The sequence below is a fragment of the Loxodonta africana genome, chromosome 8 (assembly GCF_030014295.1).
Source record: "Loxodonta africana isolate mLoxAfr1 chromosome 8, mLoxAfr1.hap2, whole genome shotgun sequence".
Classification (NCBI taxonomy): domain Eukaryota; kingdom Metazoa; phylum Chordata; class Mammalia; order Proboscidea; family Elephantidae; genus Loxodonta; species Loxodonta africana.
Genome location: NC_087349.1, coordinates 98,305,181 through 98,328,386, shown reverse-complemented (window position 1 = coordinate 98,328,386; position 23,206 = coordinate 98,305,181). Strand labels below are relative to the sequence as shown.

At 41.0% G+C, this 23,206-nt stretch overlaps 1 protein-coding gene across 6 annotated transcripts in view; it reads left to right on the top strand.

The window, feature by feature from the left end:
• The window catches only part of ELMO1 (engulfment and cell motility 1), a 644,335-nt gene that overhangs the window by 460,052 nt on the left and 161,077 nt on the right, over positions 1-23,206 (top strand). Inside the window, exon 1 of one of the 6 annotated variants that reach the window (XM_023544291.2) lies at positions 13,924-14,035. The exons of the other annotated variants lie outside the window; for them this stretch is intronic. The gene's annotated coding sequence lies outside the window, so the exon portion shown is untranslated. Of the gene's footprint in view, positions 1-13,923; positions 14,036-23,206 lie in introns of those variants that run through there. 6 annotated transcript variants of the gene reach the window in all.

Here is a 23,206-nt window from a genome sequence, read left to right as displayed (position 1 = left end):
AAGTGTGGTAGAGTGAATGACCAGTTGCAATTCTTTACTACCCTGTGTAGTAGTATACGTCCACGTGCTTGCCATGACCTCATGGTGGTTGAATATATTCCTTCCACCCTTTGACTGTTTGCTTGGCCAAGGGACTTGCTTGGCCAGTGAGATGCTCGTGAATGAGACGTGAGCAGAGGCTTGATTATTGCTTGTGTGGTTGGGTTGGGGTCTTGTACTTCTGCCATCATCAGGAGAAGTGCATTCCTCGGGGAGAGCTTCCCCTGTCACCCACAGAATGGTAGCTTAAAACAGAACCACTCAGCTAACCTATAGACCTGTGAATAGGAGAACAAATTCTTAGCTATCCAATTGGTTTGTTACACAGCATTACCATGCCAATAGCTGACCAATACACCAGCTGTTGCAGTAACTTCTCTCCCAGCTTTGAAACATTCCCTTTTTTCCAAATCTCCTCCAACACAGATCTGACGTACCATTCTTGCTTGTAATCCTCCTGTGCCTGCCCATTGCCTGCCTATTAAAGTTTCATCACCTTAACAAGTTATTCAGATTCTCCATTATTATAAAGTGCTTGTCTGAGGCTGGGTTCTCTAGAGAAGCAAAAACAGTGAAATGTATACATATGTGTGTGTGTGTGTGTGTGTGTATATATATATATAAAGTATATTTAATTCAAGGAAATGATTGATGCAGTTGTGGAGGCTGACAGGTTCCAGATCCATGGGTCAGGTGTCAGACTGGAGGCTTCTTCTGACTCTCATGGTTGTAGGGGCTGACAAGCCCAAAATTGGCAGATCAGACTGCAGGCACCTGGGCCATGTCCCAAGAACTGTAGGTCAGATAATGAAGAGTCAGATGTAGGATCCAGAGCAAGAGTGAGCCTTGCTGGAACATCCATTTATATACTGGAGGCAGGCCACTCTCTCCAAAGGAAACTCCACTTTTAAATGATGGGCTGCTCATAGCAGATCTCATCAAGGAGGTGATTACATTATATCAGATCTCATCTTGGAGTTGATTATATTATATTATGAAAGAGCAATCAGTCCAATGTCTGCCAAGCCACTGAGAATCATAGCCTAGCCAAGGTGACACAAAACATTAACCATCACAGTACTTTTCCTGCGTCATCCCCATGTCTTCACCTTGCACCTGCCCTAGGCTCTGGGCATCCTAAACTACCCAACACTCCTTGTGCCATAATACTTTCATATCTCAGGCTTTTGTTCATACCCTTTCTCTCTATCAGTAAGGCCTTCCTCCTTCTGCCTATTGAAATGGCACAAGGACTTTGCACAAGTGCACCTCAGTGAAATGGTTATCATCTCCCTTTCAGTCGCAATGAATTGATCCTGTACCTCTGTCCCCAGAGCATGGAATTCACAACTTATTTTGAAACATATCTTCTACTTACATAGTAGTTGCTCATTTACAAATCTGTCTTTATAAATTGAGTCAGTATATCATTGGAAACTAGAGCTGTAGCTTTTTAATCTTAATATTCTCCAGATGTATTTTAGGTGGTATCTGCTCAGTTACTTTTGGTCGAATAGTTGAATGAATGAATGGCCAGGAATTTTTTTTAGTCATCAATGAACTTGTTTATTTATTTGTTTTTCTTCTCATACAAAAATTTATACACATATTGTTGTATGACCCTAGTTGCAATCCCTGTAATGTAACAGCACACTCCCCTTTCCACCCTGCCTTTCCCTTGTCCGTTCAACCAGCTCTTGTCCCTTTCTGCTTCTCATCCCGCCTCTGGACAGGAGCAGCCCATTTAGTCTCGTCTATCTACTTGAACTAAGAAGCACAGTCTTTACAAGTATTATTTTATGTTTTGTAGTTCAGTCTAACCTTTGTCAGGAAAGTGGACTTCAGGAATGGTTTTATGGCCAGGAATTTTTAATTCATTCTTCATTTAAAATGATCTCCCAAGCCAATAAGCCTAATTAATTTTTACCATTTTGATATGGGATTGTCACTGTTCTTCAATTCCTGGTGACCATAGATACTAAGTGTTCTGCAATGTATGGTACAGAATAAAAAGTTATCTTACCCAAAATGTCAAGAGGCCTTACTGAGAAACACAGACCCTTCACTCAAAATCTCTCCAGAAATACTTTGAGGAAGTTATAAAATGATTTTGCCAATAGTTTCTTAATAAAAATGGCAGCAGTGACTATTTTTCCACATATATAGCGTTCTATAATGTGAATAGAAAGACTCAAAGATATTGAAAAAATGCCAAATGAACTGAATATATCTTTTCCAGGGAACTTGGAGTCCCTAGTTTAAAAAATATTCATCAGCTTCATTTTTTCACTTTAACTCATTTCTTAAATCACTCTTAGGTTTACTTAACCCACTTACCCTGGCCATTTGGGGGGCACTGTATTTCCCTATTAGTCTTATTTCCAGGCTATTGGGGAAAATAACATCAATAATGACACCTATCCATTTCACAAGATGGCTGCCAAGAGACCTTCTCATGTAGAGGATAAACATGGTCTCCACCGTCTACCCCACTGGAGGTGACTGGTACTTACCCAAGCACACCCAAGAAACGTTTATGCACGTAGCAGGCTTGGTAAATGGCAAATGTGAGCACATTGGGCGGTTCACAACAATTATCTTTTGCATTGTACCTTTAGCTTCCCAAGTTCTCTTAAATTAGGAAAAAAAAAAAAAAAATGCATTCCCAAGAGTGTGATATGAGTAGGAAGACTTGGTTCTTGCTGCAGTAATTGCTTGTTTTAAGTGCTAGAAGCAATCAACTCCACAGAAGTCTTCTGGTTCCCGTTTTCTTATTTCTTTTTCACATACCCATGTGCGTGGCTTGGCAGGATTTCAGGTGTATGGCATATGGCTTTTTGCCGCTTGAGCTGCCTCAGAAGTAAATGTCACTGGCATATAATGGCAGATTTCCATTCTGTGAATCACAAGAGCATGGGAGTCTGTCCGAAAGCTCTCTGGCCACTGTGAGCACTTAGAGCAAAAGAAGAAAAGAGATGCTATTCCCATTAAAATGAGTTTATTGTGATAAAGAGTATATATAAAATGGAGATGCTGTTGCCCTAAAGTGTGTTAGAAGAAGCTGCTTGGCTGGTTTGTATTGTGGTCAGGCCACTGGGCAGCCCTGGATACTCGCTCCTAAGCCTCATCCTTAAGGCTGTCCTAAGCTGACACTGGTAAGTACGAGATGTACAGCTTCTTTTGAATTTTTTTAGATAGAGCTGAATTACCTTGTGCACGTACCAGAAAAACAAGGCTGTGAATAGACAATATCAACGATTTTTGGACACAAGGTACCAGAATTTTGTATTTATTAAATTTTCAAGTTATAAGATGCTTTGGAGCCCTGGGGGCGTAGTGGTTAAGAGCTGAGGCTGCTAACCAAAAAGCCTGCCCTTTGAACCCACCAGCTGCTCTTTGAAAATCCTGTGGGGCAGGTCTACTCTGTCCTTTAAGGCCACTGTGAGTCGAAATCAACTTAGTGGCAACAGATTTGGTGTGCTTGTTTGTTTGTTTAAGATGCTTTAGGACAGAGTTGGCAAACAGTGGAGAGCGAGGCTGTCACAAACAGAGCTTCGGCCTTCGCTTCCCTCCCCGTGGCTGAGCAACCACGGGGTGAGTTTGAGGTTCACAGAGAAACTTTTAGATGAGACCATATGAAATTGCCGGTATTTGACTGTTTTTGACTGACAAAAACAGCAACTTCAAGTGGTTCAAACTAATAATTATTGAGCATTGTATGGAATCTGACGTAGTTTCCTGTAAAACATTTACTGTTGATTTGATTTGTGATGTCATCTTTTGGCATTTTATTCTATTTCTCTTTCATGTGCCTTTATTCTGTGATCATTTAACTCACCACAAGTTGCAATAACTTGACCTTGGACCTGAGAAGCGGGGTTCAAGCCCTGGCTCCATCATTTCCTTGCTGGGTGATCTTGGACAGATTACTTACTCTGCCCCAGGCCTCTATTTTTTCATCTGTAAAATTTGAATCTTAATGTAGTTGTTGTGAGGGTTAAATGGGCTAATATTAGGCTGATCCATATGAAATGGCCAATATTTGACAATTTTTTTTTTAATTACAAAATTAGAAAGTCTATATAGTTCAACCTAACATATGTAAAGCACTTAGGCCGTGCCTGGCACAGCATAAGCACATTATAAACCAAAAGACCTAACCCATTGCCCTCAATTCAATTTCAACTCATCACAACCTTATAGGACAGGGTAGAACAACCCCAAAGGGCTTCCAAGGCTGTAATCTTTACAGAAGCAGATTGCCACATCTTTCTCCTGAGGAGTGTCTGGTGGGTTCAAACTGCCGACCTTTTGATTAACCGCTGCATCACCATGGTTCCTTAAGCACAGTGTAAATGTTGCTAATTACTAGTGAGGGAAATGCCAAGAAAGACTGGACAGTGCTCCAGACTGGGCATTAGAAGACGTGGATGCTAGTCCAGCTCTGCCCTTGCCTTACTTATATCTCTAGATGCTTCTCCTACAACTGCCCTTACTTACCATCTCTCATTCCTCGACGAAGTATGTGTCCCTCGTGGCATCGAAGGCATATGCCTTGTTCTGTGCTTTGGGTCCTAACCCTTCTTGCCTGATCTGAGACTCTATCAGTTATCCTTTCTGTCTTTATATCATCAATCTGTTCCTCTCTGATAGTATCTTCTCACCAGTATGTAAACATACTCAAATTTCTCACACTGTATAGAACAAATAAATAGAACCCTCATGTATTGCTGGTGGGGATGTAACATGGTGCAGTCACTGTGGAAAACTTTGGGGGTTCCCCAAAAAGTTAAACATGGAATTGTCATATGACCCAGCAATTCTACTGCTAGGTATATAGTCAAAAGTAGTGACAGCAGGAGCACAAACATATACTGGTACGCCAGTATTTATAGCAGCATTATTCACAATAGCCAAAAGGTGGAAACAACCTAAATGTTCATCAGCAGATAAATGGATAAACAAAAGGTAGTAAATACAGTATGTACATACAAGGAATACTGTTCAGCTAGAAATAGAAATCAAGTTCTGATAGACTCTGCAACATAGATGAACCTCGAAAACATTATACTAAATGAAATAAGCTAGATGCAAAAGGAAAAACATTGTAAGATCTCACTTATACGAAATATCTAAAATAGGCAAATGCATAGAGACAAAAAAAATTAGTTACCAGGGACAGGAGGTAGGGGGAAAAGGAGAGTTATTGCTTACGGAACACTGAGTTTCTGTTTGCAGCCATGAAAAGCTTTTAGAAATGGATAGTGGGAATGGTTACACAACATGGTGGATGACATTAATGTCACTGAATTGTACACTTAAAAATGGTTGAAATGGAAAAGTTTTCTGTTACATATGTTTTACTACAGTAAAATTACAAAAAAAAAAAAAAGCACACATAAATAACCCTTTTTCAAACCCATATCCACCCCCAGGCCAGGTTTCCTCAAATAGCTGCCCATATTTTACCACCTCTTCTATTCACTCCCCATTCACTCATGAATCCACTGCAACCTGTCTTCTGCCTTCACTAAAAATACAAGTAAGCAGAAGAGAAATATGACTCTGAAAAGCACGGGTATGTATTATCAATACTTGAAAATCTCTTTAGGCACAAGATCCACGCATTTTTGACAAAGTCAAAGAGCCTCCAATGGACATTTTCAAATCTCTGTCTTATTTGCCTTCTCTGCAGCACTTGTCCCTGTTGACTACTCTTTCCGTAAAAGACTGTCCTACTGTAGTTTTGGAAACACACACACACACAAGCATGTGATGAGGTATATGCATGATGTACCATGTATCTCTATAGCTATATCTATATACATTAAAGAAAGAAGTAAAATAATTATTGTTGGCAAAGTTTCAGTTACTAGCAACATTTTTAGTGAAAAAGTTTTGAAAAAAATAAAAATATAACTAAGTTGAAGAAGAAAAATATAACTCTAAAATGCACTTCTATCCATTTTAAATACTGGAAAACCTCTTTAGCCACAAAAGACGTGATTTCCAAGAGGCAAGTGGAGTTTGAGAGGAGTTGTTGAGATGTTCTAATTTAAGACTGGAAAGAAGTCACATTGTTATGAATCTCTGCTCTGATGAAGAAGATAGACTTTAAAAAAACGCATAAAAATAGATCTTTTATCCCTTGCACCTTCATGCTTATTCGTAGCCTCCCTCCTTCCCCCATCTCTTCTCTTCAACTAAAAATACACTAAAATCACTCTTATCCTTAAAAAGTGTTTGTTTTTTTTTTTTTTTTCTTTTTCCCCCAGCCCTGTTCCTCTTTCAAGTTCTTGCCTACTCTCTTTCCTTCCCTGCACTGCCAAATTTTCCAAGAGAGAATGCTATCCCCTCTTCCCTGCCTCCTCCACTCCCTGTGGTCTGATGTTCACCCACGTCCACCTCCTGGAATAGCTTTATTTAGGTCAGCAGTCACCTCCTGATTGTCATGTCTAAAGGCTTCTCTACCATGCTCATCCTATTCCACTGCCCTGAAGCATAATGGCCTCATGTCCCTGTATGAGCTTCTTAGGCTTCTCTCCATTCCTGACCCTGTTAGCACTTCCATCACCTCTTACCCTGTAGGGAATAGGCAGTTCTAAAGACGCTCTTTTTTCCTCTTCCACCATCTCTCCCTCTGGCCTGTAGCCTCACATCATTGACTTTCTGCTGATGCAGACAGATGGCAGCCCTCACTGTCTGTCTCCTGAACTTCATCCCATGGATGGTTGACAGACACCTCAAACTCAGAATGTCCAAAACCGAACTCCTTATTCACATTGCTGTGTCCCTCGGTGCTGGTCTTTGCTTGCTAACTCTAGGAGTGGTGTCACAACTGCCCATCTCCCAGATCTGAAATCTTGGAGTGAACCCTGAGCCCTCACCTCTCCTTCCTAATAGGTCCCCAAATCCTACAGATGCAGCCTCTGAGGAAGATTATCTGCTGTTCCCTGCTGTGACCTTCCTTCCTGCCACCATCTTCTCTTGTGTAGATTCTGCATTTGTCCTTTAACTGATCTCCCTGAATCTGGATTTAGCCCTCCCACAATTCCTCTTTATCCTGGATGCCAGAAGCACCTTCCCAGAACACAAATCTTCTTAGAACGCATCCATACTCAAAAACCTTTGGCTTCTTCTTCTTACAGCATGACAACACAGCTCCACACTCTGTCCCAAACACTTTTCTAAAAAGACACCTATTACATCCTGCATCACACCCCCGGCCACTCCCCAAGCATGCCTTGTACCTCCTAGTGTCTGTTCTCGCCCGTGTTTCCTCAGCAAGGTGAACCCTTCACCCTTTCTGTTGAAATGCTGCGCCTCCTACAAGGCCTAGCTCACAAGCCCCGCAAAGCCCTTCTTTGGAGGCAGAATGAATTGCTCCCTCTTAAGTGTAGTTTCTTTGTCCCTCCCTTATAGTACTTAACATAACTCAGCCATATATTGAGTTTGAAAACTTTTAGCCAATTAGCTTTGTTTCAGACAGGTTCCTGGCCATGCTTTGCCCCTCCACTTGCCCTTTAGCAATTCTGCAGAATCCTGGAAATACCTATGGAAAATGATGATGATAGATCATAAATAGTTATCTACTCTCTCTTTCCAGACTTTATACCCCCTGAGAACTGGGACTAATTCTAGTCACCTTTCTACTCCAGGGTGCCTGTCAAGAAAATTTCACAGGAATTCAACGAACATTACCTGAATTGAATTTTTTTCTAGCCGTTAATGGGGGGAAAAAAATAAAAAGGGAGGGGATGGTAATGTCTTTTGGTGTTTATTTTATTAATATGCTGATAATATTTTAAAAGAACAATGCCCATTCTGGAACCAACTTTGCCCCCCAGAGAACTAATTAAGACCATAAGTGAAGGGCATTGTGTGATGAATATTTACAGGAGGAGTGGTTCTTCGAAGTGGCTATTTCTTTTAAGACCAGAAAAAGAATTAAGGCATTTCTAGGAGAAAAAGAAAAGGAATTTTTTTTTTTTCTTCTGTTGTACAAAAAGCCTTCAATTTTGTTTTGATGATATTTACTGGCTGATGAATGCCAGTTGATTTTCATTCTGGTATGAGCTCCTGCACACAGACCTAGGGCTGAGATGCTTACAAACATATTCACATCCCAAATCCCAAACCCAGGCTGTGGCCAAGCTGGGGTGGGGCTGGGGGGAGGCCTAGCTTCTAGCTGTTCCTAAAGTTGATTACCATCCCCTCACCCTGCTTCCTGTATTTATAAGGGGCAGAAAGCATTTAACTCCTGCAAAAACGACAGGAAGATTCAACGTTATCTACAAGGACACCTAAGGGCCACTGGCTGGCAGAAACCTTGACATTTCAGTAGAATTTTAAGAAATACGTTAGGGCTAAGCTCCTGTCGAGAAATTCAGCAACAGCCAACTGGCTCATTTATAAAGTCTTGCAATAGAATGCAACTGTTTAGGATCATAGACATGCAAACCTCTGCTTTCTGGGCAGAAAGAAACATATGCATATAGATGTTCATTTCATTATTATTTATAACAGCAAAAAAATTGAAAATAACTATTCAGCAATAGGAACATGATCATTTATGGGTACATTTAGATGCTGGAATGTTTTCCAGTCACTCCAAATGGTATTTGTCGATAGTAATACATGTAAACACTTTCTATTTTATGTTAAGTGTAGGGGCAGCAGGTTGCAAAATTATCTCAACTAAGTAAAAAATACAGCTAAGAAAATAATTTTAACAACGCTTTTATGTAATATGATTAATTATATATTTTTTCTTTTTTGTTATGTTTTTAATGTTCCACAATTTCTATATGAAGCATGTATGCTTACAGTTATATTAAAAAAAAAAAATAGAATATGTGTGTTACAGAACTGTTACCAAGCTCCAGGTGTGGTCTGATCAGTAGACCTGGTCTAGGGGGAATTCTTTGATCTCGACACCCCACATTATAAATTCAGGCTAAGTTTGTTTTATTCTTCCTTGAAATAAACCATAGATTAGGGCTAACTGTGCTAGCTCAGCCAGTGCCTCAGCATCTTCAACTTAGGGATGCTTGGTACTAAGATGAAAAGCCCTCTGAGGTTCGATTGAAGAAAGACTCATTAACTGGAAGGAAGTTCTGAGCAGATGTGACATCCTTGAAAATATGAGCCAGATCACAGACAGCTGGGCCCTGCGCCTGGGCTGCTTGTAAAAAAATGGGTTTCCAAAGGAGAGGGTTTCGGGAGTGCTTTCCAACATACCATCCTCCCACGGGCTGGGGAGTGCAGGAGTGGGAGGAGGAAGGGATGGGATGAGTCATTGGAGATGTTTTCAAAGATATCCTCATCTTATAACTTCATCCATGATGTTGGGTAGAATGACAGAGAAGAACTCAGAAGGCTTTCATAAAAAAATAGCTTCCCTTAAATGTAAAGGTTTTCAATAAGATTTTGGATTCTTGGTTAAGGTCAGAGACATTTGGGATGGTATTCCTGGTGTTGTGTTTATAAATCTTGCCCTAACGACTTCACAGTATTGGTGATAGCTCTTGAAAGGTATAATTATGAAATCATGTGACATGAGCAAAAGCAAAAGCATGTACACTGTCTGGAATTAATTCAAATGAGCAATTACACAGAGGAAGGGCTCTACTTAGGAGGCCCTTAATGTATGAATAGAAGCTCATCAGATGATCCGAACAGAGTCTGCTCGGAAAAGCCTTAGAATACAGTAAAATACATGAAAAGCTTATAATTGGAGCTTTATATTTCTTTCAAGATCCTAAACCTATATTCTTTTGGTTTCATGAAGATGGCACAGGACCTGGCAATGTTTTGCTCTGTTATACATAAGGTCACATGAATCGGAGCCAAGTCAACGGTGACTAACAACAACAATAATAATTTGGGTTCTCAAGACTTGAAAGAAAAATGAGGTAATATGTGAAAGTACATTATAGGCACTTCCTAAGTATTAGTTTAATTAATGAAGACCAATCCCTTACTTCTGGACTGGACTTTAGCTGATGAAATACATTTTTTCACTGTATTTGCAGAACCGCTGAGATGTCTAACACATAACAGATTCCAAAAATATATATAAGCAAGAGCACTTACTTCATGGCTGAATGTATATGATTATTTGAGATATTTGCTTCACAATTCTCATGCTTGTCACTGTGTTGAGAGAACTGTAGGCAATGGACTTTTGGAAACCACATTTCATATTTGCCTTGGGATGATGGGGGGGTGGATTTTGCATGTATATGGATTGGTTATTACCCTTTGGGACCAATTTTTATTCATATTGTCAGATTAACTCCTTCTTGGAATTAGTGGCTTAAAGATGCAGGCTAGCACTGAACAATAAAATAAAATTATATCTTTGCCTAAATTTAATTTCTGCACAAATTAGATTGCTGAGCTCTTTGTGTGAAGTGGGAGTAACTTGTCAATATCATTTGCCTAGGGTTTGTGGTTTAGGTTTCAAAGCTACCTTAGATTGTAAGTAGAATACAGTTTGAAATGATCAGGCTCTTGCAAGCTGTTAACATTGAAGTATTATATTTAAGAACAACACTCCTATCCTTGTGATGGCAGTGCCGCTTTGCCATGAGTAGGCATACTCTGAATTGGTTTTCCTAAAGAGGTGATGGGTTGTTGCTGATCTTCATTGAAACTCTGAGCACATAGTTGTGATGTAACTGGATCCTGAAAAAGCTGACTTCTTTACCCAAGGGATGAAGTAAAAATAACTTGATTTAAACAGGACTAGCCCTAGAATTCCATAAGGTGATCCTTTTGGCCCCATGACTGCCTTTATCATGTGATTGCATACCTGGACCCATGCAAACCTCTCAGACCTCCTTCATAGCCTCTCAAAGTCCTGCTTTGCCTCTCCCTTCCACATTTCAGAACATAACCTCCCTGGGATTGACTGTACCTTCCTTTTCCTTCCTGCTTGCCTGGGTAAATTGAGTCCACTTGGCTTTGTTGATCTTCTTGGTTTCTTCTTGCTCAGCAAATCCTCCATTCTTCCCCCTATCCCTATTGCAGTGCAATTGCTGTTCTAACAGGAGACCACGATGCATAGGTTACCTGTGGTCTTTGATCTGCCAAAGTGTGAATTGGTGACCATAAGCAGTAAGAGCATCCAGCATTGTCGTTAATTGCTGTGGAGCTGGCTCCAACTCGTGGTGGCCTTGTGTGTAACAGAACGAAACTTAGCCCAGTCTTATGCCATCTTTGTGATCGTTAGTATGTTTGAGTCCATTGTTGTAGTTTTTGTGTCAAGCCATCTCATTAAGGGTTTGCCTCATTTACACTGACCCTCTACTTTACCAAACATGATGTCCTTTTCTAGTGATTGGTCTTCCCTGATGATATGTCCGAAGCAAGCAAGCCAGAGTCTCACCATCCTCACTTCCATAGAGCATTCTGGTTGTATTTCTTCTAAGACTGATTTGTTTGTTCTTCTGGAAGTCCACAGTATATATCAATATTCTCTGCCAACACCATGGTTCAAATCCATCAATTATTCTTCTGTCCTCCTTTTTCATTGTCCAGCTTTTGTGCAGCGTCAGGGTGAGCCACTGATTTAATCTCTACAACTGCTATGAAATTACTCCTCTGATTGAGAATATCAGAAACTTTTTTTTTTCTCAAAACATGGAATTATTTGCATGTGCAATTGATTCATGTTTCTGAATTAGGAGAAGTTTATTCATTAGATCTGAAAATCAAGAAGGTTGTGATGATGGCCAAGAAACTTCCTTTTTCCTAACGGTGAAGAAGCTGTTTCCCATTTTGTACCATCTAAAGAATATTCTATTGTTGGCCCGGTAGCTTTTTGCCACCATATTGCCAGTGGACATGCTTGGCAAGGCTGAACTGAGAATTGGCATTTTAATTTTCCTTTTGGCATGGTTTTTCCATCAGCCTGCAAGTCTGGAACATGTTTCCTGGAAAATTCAAGCCAGCAAGATGTTAAGTTTTCAGAATTCCACCAACTATCCCTTCAAAGGGACTCAAAATTAGGAGAGCTACATCATATCAGGCCCTGCTCTTCCAGCCCCTGTCTCATGACAACTAGTTCCACTTGGTCAAGTCCGTAATTCCCAAGGACTTCCAGATTTTGACCTTCCAAAGCGATGATTGCAAATCATGGTCACGAGCTAGCAGTTGGTGATCTGGAAGAGAGAGGAAGAAATGCATGGTTTGGAGGTTTGTTTATAGGCAGGTTTGCCTTCTGTTGATCTGCTTTTATTTCACAGTGTTTGTAGGTATTTCTTATATTTTAGGCATTCTTGCATGAAATACAAAAATAGCAAAGTCCAGGGAAGTAAACGTCCTCATATTAATGCTTCATATTCCATAACTGAGACGTAGGATGCAACTGGAGCTATTCCCATCTGCCCCGACAGCTTTCTTAATGAAGTTCTAAGGAGGTGAGATAGTATACTGCTTACCGTGCCCCACAATTAGAACCTGAGTGTGAATCCTGAGTCTACAACTTATTCAGTGGGGACCATATGCAAATTACGTAAATGTCTTGAGCCTTAGTTTCTCCATTTGGAGACTCTTATGGTCTCTATATCATAGGGTTGTCCATCTAACAATGCGTTTGCTATTCTTACTGCTCTTTCCTCCCATAGACATCAAGGCCATGTCATGTAGAGCTTAGCAACCTGGGACCTAACCATAAAGTGACAGTATAGCTGATACTGTAAGTTCTGCTTATGATCATCTTGACCTAAAGGTGAGGGAAGGAGGAGCAACTGTCTATGTGTGGGGATTTTTATATGGAATATTATTATGATCATCCCTCCTTGGGGAAAAGAAGAGATGTAAAAGTTATTCTGACCATGCTGAGTGAAGGTTTTGAGTATGTTTTGGTGGTAAAATACACCATGTTAAAAAAATCAGAGATAGCTATATCCTGGCCAGCCCAACTAATTAGAGAAATACCTCTTCAAGAGAAGTAAGTTCTATCTTTTGAATGAAATACAGCAGTTGAGCTGAGCCAATAGTAATTATCCCTTTGGCCAATTTGAGGGGAACCTCTTAGGGGATTCGGTCTGGTCTGGTTTACCCTGGGCCTGTTTGTTTTAGATGACAGGAGTGGGAGCAAAGTCACTATGTATGCATGTGTGTGTGTGTGTGTGTGTAGGGGATGCCTTAGGATAGTTAAAGATATAGTTGAAGGTGAGCCTGCTGCAAATCACACCCTACTTGTTCAGAATTTCTTTGAGGCTCAACTTGAGCCCAGTGATCTCCCTGATAAGAACAAACCAAACAAAAATAGCGTTCGGCATAGCCATGTCATGAACTGAGGGAGTCATTACCGTCATTTTCAGTACTAGCGATGCACATATGTCCTGATGAAATGGATGCCCAGATTGTGGAAGGACTGGCTATTAGTGCCACATCTTTATGGTTCACTAACTGGAATTCTCCACTATTCTTTTAAATAATTAAGTTAATGATGCTCGTCTCAGTTAAGACCTATAGGTAGACAAAGGAAAATTTGGATAGCTAGTTCAGAAATCATTCCACAATAGTCATTATATTTTTGGATCCAAAAATACATGAGATGTCATTTAACAGAATTCATTTTTGATTTGTGAATTCATTTAAAAAGCATTACAAACATATCTGATAAATTACATAAGAAGTAGCAATAATACATTTAATAAATAATGTTTATGGGCAGTAATAAAATTTTATCATATTGAATCTGCCCCAAGAAAATCCAGGAAAGATGGTGCCAACCATGTATACCCAGAGCAGAGCAGAGAGAGTACAGGTTTTAATCTGGGGGTAAATGGCAAGAGACGTTTCTTTTGAATTTTATTCAGACACAGGGGTGATGTTTCCCTCTGAATTTTCCAGATACTTGGTGCTCTGATTCCCTTCTCCTCTCTGCAGATGGCACATAACATATCTGAATGTGCCCAGAAGTGGGATGATGTGCTACAGTTAAGACATTTTCATCCTCTGGAGTACGAGTCCGTTAGAGGTACGCAAAGTAGCTTTATACTAGTTCTTGGGAGCTTGACACGCAGAGGTTCAAATACAAGCTGCTCAAAGCTAGATTTCCCTTTTATTGAAGTTCATCAGTAGCTCCATAAACTTTTTTCTTTTCATCACATAGTCTAGAAAGGGCAAAACAACCAATAATGGCCAAGTTAACAGCTGGTCTGTGATCTCAGAAGCAAAACTAGTAGATGAGATTCGATGGAAAAATTCCTTGAATGTTCCTTCAAAGACTGTAACTATTTTGTATGAATTGGCCCCTCTGGAAATGTAGGTGGAGCTGCTTCTTTTTCAGAACTAAACCCATGACCAGCTAGGTGAACCCAAGAGCTTGCTTGTAGCTTTTGGATAGATGAGGGAGGTGGATCAGACTGAAGGCTAAAAAAAACCCCTTTCTACTGTGTAATTTTATCTTAAATATGAGTTAAGGGAAAAAATAACCTGAAGAAAATGTGTGACATTTCACATAGTGCTCATGATAATATGTGATCTACATACTTTATTGTTGGTAGCTGATAGCATCTCTAACTACGTAATGAACCTAGTCTTTAGGAACCTGCATGTTCTTTCTTTACCTGCTCACTAGCGTAGCTACTGAGTCCCAAACTGAACTACATACCTACCATTCACTTCAACTTTGAGCCATATCATTTGGTGGGAGATTGTAGCCATTCAAAAGAAGGTGCTTGTTCGGCTATAGATGGGTACCTTATATCCATGCCTGGAGTAGTGATGACCTCTGTTCTCAAAAATATGCCCTTTTCCATTTTATACACTAAAGATTAATTTAAGCCTTCTTCTTCACCTCCCTTAAGCAAGCAATTCTGAGCAGTGATTCTAAAATTGTAGTGTGTATAAGAATCCCCTAGAATGCTTAGGAAAATGGTTCCAGACCCCACCGCCCTGCAATCCAGGCTGAGGAGAGATGTGGTTGGGCCCCAGGGTTTGCATTTTATAAGAACTCCAAATGATTCTGATAAAGGTGTTCCCCATGGATCTTATGTAGAGAAACTGGAACTAGAATCTCTTGGTTCAAATCCAGGTTCTGCCATTTATTATATGTGTATCCTTGGTCAAGTTACTTAACCTCCTTATTGCCTGTTTTCTCATATGTAAGGTAATAAGGATAATAATAATACCTCACAAGATTGTTGTGATGATTAAAGTGGCTAATCCAGATGAATCCTTAGAAAGCTACCTTGACCATATTACGTGTTCAATAAATGTTAGCTAGATCAGCCCAACAAGTATGAATGTCTTGATATAGATTGTTTTAATGAGATTGTTATCTTGCTAACAGACTGTGAGATCAACTCTACTGTTTATGTTGGTTTGGTGGGGGGATGAGTTATTTAATGGAGTACATCAATGGAATGCCATTACTTATAGGATAAAAACAAAAATCCTTAAGATGGTCTCTAAGATCCTACTGGTCTGCCTTCTTCTCACCACACCCCCAATTGCACTCACTATGATCCTGCCACATTTGACTTCTTTCAAATCTTCAAAGATACCATGTTCCCTCTAGCACAAGCCCTTTGCATGTGCTGTTCCTGAATCACTCTTCGCCTCTGAGAAGCTTTCCCTGACCTCATTGACTAAGTCAAGTCTCTATTTTTTGTGCTCATAGCACCACATGCTGCTACTTCATAACCCTTATTATGGTTATACTTTTACTTTTTGCCTCCTTTACTGGGGCCTATGCATTTACAGGAAACCCTGGTGGCATAGTGGTTAAGTGATACAGCTGTTAACCAAAAAGGTCGGCAGTTTGAATCTGTCAGGCACTCCTTGGAAACTCTATGGAGCAGTTCTGCTCTGTCCTATAAGGTCGCTATGGGTCGGAATTGACTCGACGGCAGTGGTTTTTGGTTTGGTTTTTTGGATGCATTTACATGGCATAAACCATGTCAATTTGTTTTATCACCATCACAGTGCCTGTCATATAGACAGAAGTGGAGACATGTAAATACAAACCAAACCTGTTGCCATCAATTCAGTTTCGACTCATGGTGATCCTACAGGACAGAAGAGAACTGCCCCATAGAGTTCCCAAGGGGCAGCTGGTGAATTCGAACTGCTAAGCTTTTGGTTAGCAGCCAAGCTCTTAACCATATAGAATATTTGTTGAATAAATCATTAAATTTTGGTTGAAGGAAAGTCTGGTGGGAAATGACATATTTCTGCATTCATACAATGGGGAGATTTGGACGGTCAATCTGTAGAGGGTGAGAAGGCCAGGGGGTGGATGTCCTCATTGTAGAGGTTAAAGGAGTTGCTCCATAAAGTGGTAGAGAAAATCTGTGCTGTTCATAACCCTGGATATAGTCATAGCAGAGCTGAGAAAAATTGTCATTGTTGCGGCTGGGTGCCTGGGAGGCAGGATTTGGGTGACAATTTCTTTCCAAGGTCACAGTGTCACCCAGAGTCAAAATGGGAAGCCAGTATTCAAATTTTCAAAAAGTAAATCCAGTATCAAGATCAAAAGGCGAGAGCTGAGCATTTGGGAATAGATGGCGATGGGGCTTGAGCTGAGAGTTATTCAGGAATAAGGTAAGCTACTGTTGCTTACTGGATGGTGGTGTGTGATAAGTGGAAGTTCCCCTTGGCTTCAAGAGCCAGAGACATGCAAACAGCAGGTCTCAGACCCCTTCAAAGACTGGTCTGTGTCGTTACTGGCCTGAGGCTGCCAAACCCCAAACATACTTAAGAAAGGGAAGGTTCTCCTTGATGTGGTGGTGATGATGCTGAAGCTGATGATAATGGTACAGAGAATACTTCCTTTCTAACTGAAGCTAAAACCAGACTCATTTGACATTTAACATTTTCAGTTGATTATTATAGAATTGGGGGCTTCCCTCAGATCTATGGGTGAGATTACCACCATCTGATCCCCTTCCGGGGTCTGAGGAGCTTACGCAACTATTCTTTGCTCAGTGAAAGCCCTCGCTAAAAAAGAGAAAAATGGCTTACAGAAGTCTGTGGCATTAACTCTTTGGTCTTAGAACCAGGAGAATTTGGAGCAAGAAAGAGAGAAGTCGGAGTGCATAAAAATAGGCCGGAGAAATCTAGGGAAATCTCCAGTGTTTGCAGAGCCCTATTGAGGTGCTAATACAGGGAAGAAAAGAAAGAACAAAAATCAGTTCCTGCCAAGTGGATTCTGGCTCATGAGGATCTCCTGTGTGTCAGAGTAGAACTGTGTTCCCTAGGATTTTCAATGGTGGATTTTTTGAAAGTAGATCTCCAGGTACCTCTGGATAGACTCAAACCACTAACATTTTGGTTAGCAGCCAAGCCTTAATCATTTGCACCACCCAGGGACTCCAGTGCAGGGGAGAAGCTGGGCCTAAAGACTTTGCACTACCGTCCATAAGTGTCCGGTTTTGGGACCACCTCAGTGCCCTCTGAAAATGTCATTGCAAACTTTCATTTGGGAGCCTGATGGGATGGGCTGTAGATGACAAATATTCTAAAAGGTACCCCAGTAATGCTCCCCTAATTCTATAGGTTAAAAGTCACAGTAAACTTAATTAGGGGTGAAGGCAGAAGAGGAGCTGTTTATGTTTGTTGACATCCCAAGTAGGAATCAGAATATCGATCCTGCCAGCGCCAGCCCACCTGGGATTCACTGTTGTGAACATGTGAACAGCCCTGGCTTGCATGTACCACTTGTGGCAAGTGAGGCGCTTAGATGACATTTCTGGACAAAAACTGCATGTGAAGAGAAGGAGGGAGAAAACAAACTCACAATCAAATAAAAGTAAGGAGGGGGGAACAAGATGAGATTGCAGTTGATTATGGGTCTGGCAGCAGATGTTCTACACGAATCCAACTCACTGCAGCCAGTCTGTTTCCATGGCAACAGAATCAGTAATTATTGAGCCCTGCGCTCTCCCCGCCTTTCTCCCAACAAGGTGGAGGCTGATGAATATGAACTATCTCCAGCCCATCACCAGCGCTTTCTTTTTCTTCTTTCTTATTAGTTCTTTGCTGGGGCGGCGGGGTGGGGGGAGTGGGAATTTTGAGGAGCACCAAGGAGGATAGCTGTTCATTGATTGACAGAAGAGCATACGGCACTAAAATAGAAATGAAGTTATTATTTTTCTCTTGTGAGCCTATCAGAGCAAAACTCTTCCTAGAAAAGCCGGTGATCTCTGAAGATGCTAAATAAATGAGCAGGAGTTTCCCTGAAATGGAGGCTCCCTGGGATTGGCTGATCTTCCCTCGACGCCTGCCAATCGGAGCATCCCTGGGCTCCAGCTCCATAAACATAAGCAAAGCTACATGCTTATTCTACCGGACTTGAAGTGTAGACCATTCAAAGGTGTGCGGCGGGTCTCTGTTCACATGGCTCAACTGGAAACCTATTTCATGAACAAGCTGACTCGGGAACCATCTGGTGTTCCAGCACATTGTTCTTCTGGGGGACGGCTCTAAGTTGTGTTGTGGCGGTAGCAGCTTAGAAGCAGTATTTGTAGTTTGGAAAGATGGACTTACGGGAGCTTGGTGAGTAAACCTGTCTTACACATCTGTCTGCTGGTGTGAGCAGCCTGAGCTAAAACATAGCTTTGTCCTATTGTCTGCTGAGAAAACTATGAATTGGAACAGACACACAGAAGAGCAGGCATTCTGGGTTTCCCATGATGTGAAAGACTGTATTCAAAAGGCTGTGTGCATCGCTCCGGCATGATCGGATTTGTATTTGATTGTTTTATACCAGGATACTGGTTTTTCTAATTAGGATTAGTGTGAGGAGTGTTCTGCTTTCTCTCTCTAGGTACTGATCCATTTCAAAAGAAGAAGCTTCTAAAGCGAAATTAATAAGTGTCAACCCTGTGCATTGCTGGGAGGAGAGAGAGGTACAGACGCAGAGCTGAGGGCTGCTTGATTGTGTTTGCATTGTGAAAAGAGATGATATTTCAATGGTCTTTGAGACACTTCTTCAGATCTCAGCCGAGCAACGAAGCATCTTTTCACCGTGCGCTGCTCTTCTCTGCTCGGGAAATGTGCAGCCGAGCTAGGTCGTGTTCCTTCCTGCTTTTATGAAACCATTCTCCAGATTGAATTTTTTTTTTTTTACATCAGTTGCACGTATGAGTTGAATTTCAGTCAGAAAGATTTTAAGAGTCAAAACCATACCTCTGTTTTGCATCCTTTCAAGCTTCTGAAAACCAGAGAGGGTTTGCAAAGTTATATTCAAGGGTTGGCTCTTTGCCAAGGAAGGGATGCTCTGAGCTATTGCTCTGCTCCCTGGGGTTTAATTTTCTGACACTGGTGATGAAATTTTCAATTTTGTTGGGTGGAAACAGGAAGAATAAGAAAGCAGTGCTGTAAACAGGCAGTGGAGCGGCAGCGTGAGGAAGGAGAAACTCTTTTCCTTTGAGGACTCTTGTAGCTGCAAACTTAAAAATATATGCAGCAAGACAGAACCCAAGGCAGTGTAGGATTCCAGAGGAACTATAATCCTTGCTAACGTGGAGGGGAGAGGTGTTGCCTTCCACTTGGGTCGGAGAGTGGGAACTGAACTTGTAGCTTCCATCTCGCCCTAGAAGCCTCTTCCCAGCATCTTTGCTGATTTTGAGGCTTTATCACTGTTGATTTCTTTTTATGAGATTTCTTTTCCTGTGTGCCAAGAATAGTGATAAGCAGACTCTGTCTTCTATTCACAGTTCACTTGGGTTCAAATAACTGGGAGAGAGAAAAAGAAAAAAGCATTATCATTTGATTCCTAAAGAAATGCACATGAAATAGTGTTAAACAGGAAACTACTGGCTGGTCCTTTTGACAGAAGGCAGTGTTGCAGATCTTCATGTGCTCTGTAATGGAATTTGTTGGATCTTAAACGGAATCTGTGATAAATGATTAAACGAAAGAGCTAGGAAGGTTTTGCCTATGGAAGACTCTAGAGCAGAGTGAGACTTAGTGGGTGTCTGGGAGAGACCATCTACTGTGTGTCACTGAAGAAGTAGAACTGAAGCTGTGGAAGGAGGTAGAGAGTTTCCTAACTGTGGGGTTACAGTGCATCGAGAAATCCTGGCTGCTAGACCGGGTCAGTGACCTGTCCATTAGCTGAAGGCCTTTCTAGAGATGCGAGGTGGCCTCTGATCACGGGGGTCCAGGATAGTCTGATAAATGGAGCAGCCCACCTAACTGGCGGCGGCGTGTGCATGATAGGTCTTCCCGATGCATCTCACTGCCTGATGCACGCACAGTTTTGAGGATATGGTTTCTAGTAGACCTACATTCAGTGACAGTCATCTCACTAGGACTCTCCAACGTCTTTTGGCCCTTTCTCTCCCGCAGTAGTGTCGCTTTAAATGAGTGAGTTGCTGGCACCTGTTGGCAAGAATGAGAGAAGAAACCAGCCCTTTTATGGAAGCAGTAAAAGTGCTTTCAAAAAAAAATCTAAAATAGTCATCCTTAACCTGTTTTTTGGATCATGGAGCTGTTTAACATTTGAAAGCTGTGGATTCTCCCTTCCTCCCAAGAAAATACGTTTATCCACAATCACGTAACCTTTTGATGACAAACCATTTCAGGGCAAAGGAAGGTCCCTGTCCTAGGGAATAGCCAAGAATGTGTTATCTCCTGAAGTTCACCTCCTGGGTTCACGTGGCTGCACTGAGTACTGCTGCAGACCATCCCTCTCAGCTCCTGGTCTAGCAGTGACACTGACGGCTAGATAATGTCCTTCTGGGCATCCTCATTTAGGCTCAAATTTGAACGCCTTGGGAATGATTCCAGAACATGATGGTTTTCTCACTTCTGGGCTCACAGAGTTGAGAAACTGGAGTTGTAGGACTTGAAATAAAAGTGACTTTTCAGGTACCATAGTTAACTGAGCCCTTGTGAATGTTCTCCTCATTCCTAAAAGAGAATTCCCCTGCTGCCTCCTCCTGGAATTTGTAGGATGTGGAACATATTTGAAAGATAAATGTAAACATCAAGTAAAATGAATTCTCTTAGATTTTCAAGTGCACATCAGAGTTGCAGGGATATAAATTGCAAAGAATGTAAATACATTTAACTCAGTTACAGAAATTAAGCCTTGAGAATTTGAATGATAGAATTTCTCAATCATCCCCGAAGTTGGAATAAAATCAATCACAATAATAGCTAATATTTATTGAGCATTTACTATGTGCCTGTCACTGTTTAATACCCTTTATATGTATGCATAATAACTTATTGAATCCTCACAACAGCCCTGACAGGGCTATGTTTACTATATTAGAGTATAATATATAATATATAGATATAATATATATACACAGATACAGTGTATATACAGACAACAGTATGGATAGTATATATACAGACATAGTATATAATTTAGTGTATATACAGATGTTAAATATATATTAAATATAGTATATATAGAATATATACTGTATTTTATAAATGAGGAAATTGAGTTGCCAGAATAATTAAGGGACTTGCCCATGTTTATGCAGCTCGGAAATGGCACATACTTGGTGTTTTCACACACACTGATTTACTTGTTTGCTGCATTTGTGGATGAAGCGAGTGGGAGTAGATGGGAGAAGGTCTCATCTGTATATTGCTCAGCATACCAATCTGTCTAGTAGAGTCAGGCTGCAGTTGAATGAGACAATCATCACAATAATTAAAGTCAAATCAGAAAGGCGTTCTGGGGTGGTGGAGGGTGAATTATTAATAATGCCATTTAGGAAAAGAAGTTTGAACTTAGTAAATCTTGTCTCCAAAATTCCCCGTTGGTTTGCAATTCTTACATTACTGTGTGCTGTGGCACTTTGTTCTTCAGGGGATTTATTGGACTGGTATGAGTCAGATCATTTTATGTATGATACCAGCTCCTCCTGGGCCATTTGCAAAAGGTGGCAGGTCACCAGTATCCTGTGGCTGCCCTTGGCTTGCATTTGTCAAGGATAACATGAGTTGCCAGAGCAATGGTGAGGGACATGAAAGACCAGGAACAACAGGACCATCTTGGGGGTGTGTATGACCTGCAGTGACTACAGGAATCACCAGAGCTACCGTGTTTTCTGAAGACTGAGCAGGCATGATGGTGATTCCAGGTAGTGATGGTGGGCACCATCTCACTGAAGGAGCGACTATAGAATCACAGAAGATCAGGCCTGGAAATAATTGAATGAAATGGTTTTCAAACTGTGTTCCTCAAAGTTTTAGGAGAATGTGCAGCCAGGCCAAGTCCTTGGGTGGTGCGAACAGTTTACATGCTCAGCTGCCAACTGAAAAGTTGGCAGTTCTAGTCCACACAGAGGCATCTCAGAAGAAAGGCCTGGTGATCTACTTCTGAAGAATAAGCCAGTGAAGACCCTGTACACGTGAGGTTGCCATGGGTTGGAGTCGACTTGGTGGCAACTGGTTTTTTTAACTGGTGGAGCCGGGTGGGTGAATGAATCCTCTACTCCCACTGCTACCAGAAGCATCTCCACTTCTGTTTTATGTAATAGCACTTCCACTGAAGACTTATTAATAGAAAATAAAGAGGAGAGGATTAGGCTGCTAGAAGGAAAAAGAGCAGCCATTAATCTTGTCAAAATTTCCTATTTGACACATAAGCAAATGGAAGACCACAGCATATAAGCAAGTCCACATCGTAGACAGAAAAGGAATCTGTAGGGGTTTTAGTGACGGTATTAAAAACATACATTACTTGCTATGTATGTCTAATAATTAGGTACTTTCTATTATCATTTAGGTAGCAATTTTAGTAATGACACACACACACACACACAACATCATGAAGGGGCTATACAGCAGGACTCATTGTAGACCAGCACTGTTCAGTGGAAACAAAATGCAAACTACCTATGTTGTTTTAGTTTTTTAGTAATCACATTAAAAAAAGGAAGAAACAGGTCAGTAAATTTTAATAACGTATATTGTTTAACCCAGTATATCAAACTATTATCATTTCAACCTGTAATTATAAAATTATTGTGATATTTTGTATTCTGTTTTCATGCTGGAGCCCTGGTGGTACAGCGGTTAAGAGCTCAGATGCTAACGAAAAGGTTGGCAGTTCGAATCCACCAGCCACTCCTTGGAAACCTTATGGGGGAGTTCTACTCTGTTCTATAGGGTTGCTATGAGTCGGCAGTGGGTTTAAGGGGTATTTTCATGCTAAGGTTTTGAAGTCTGACAT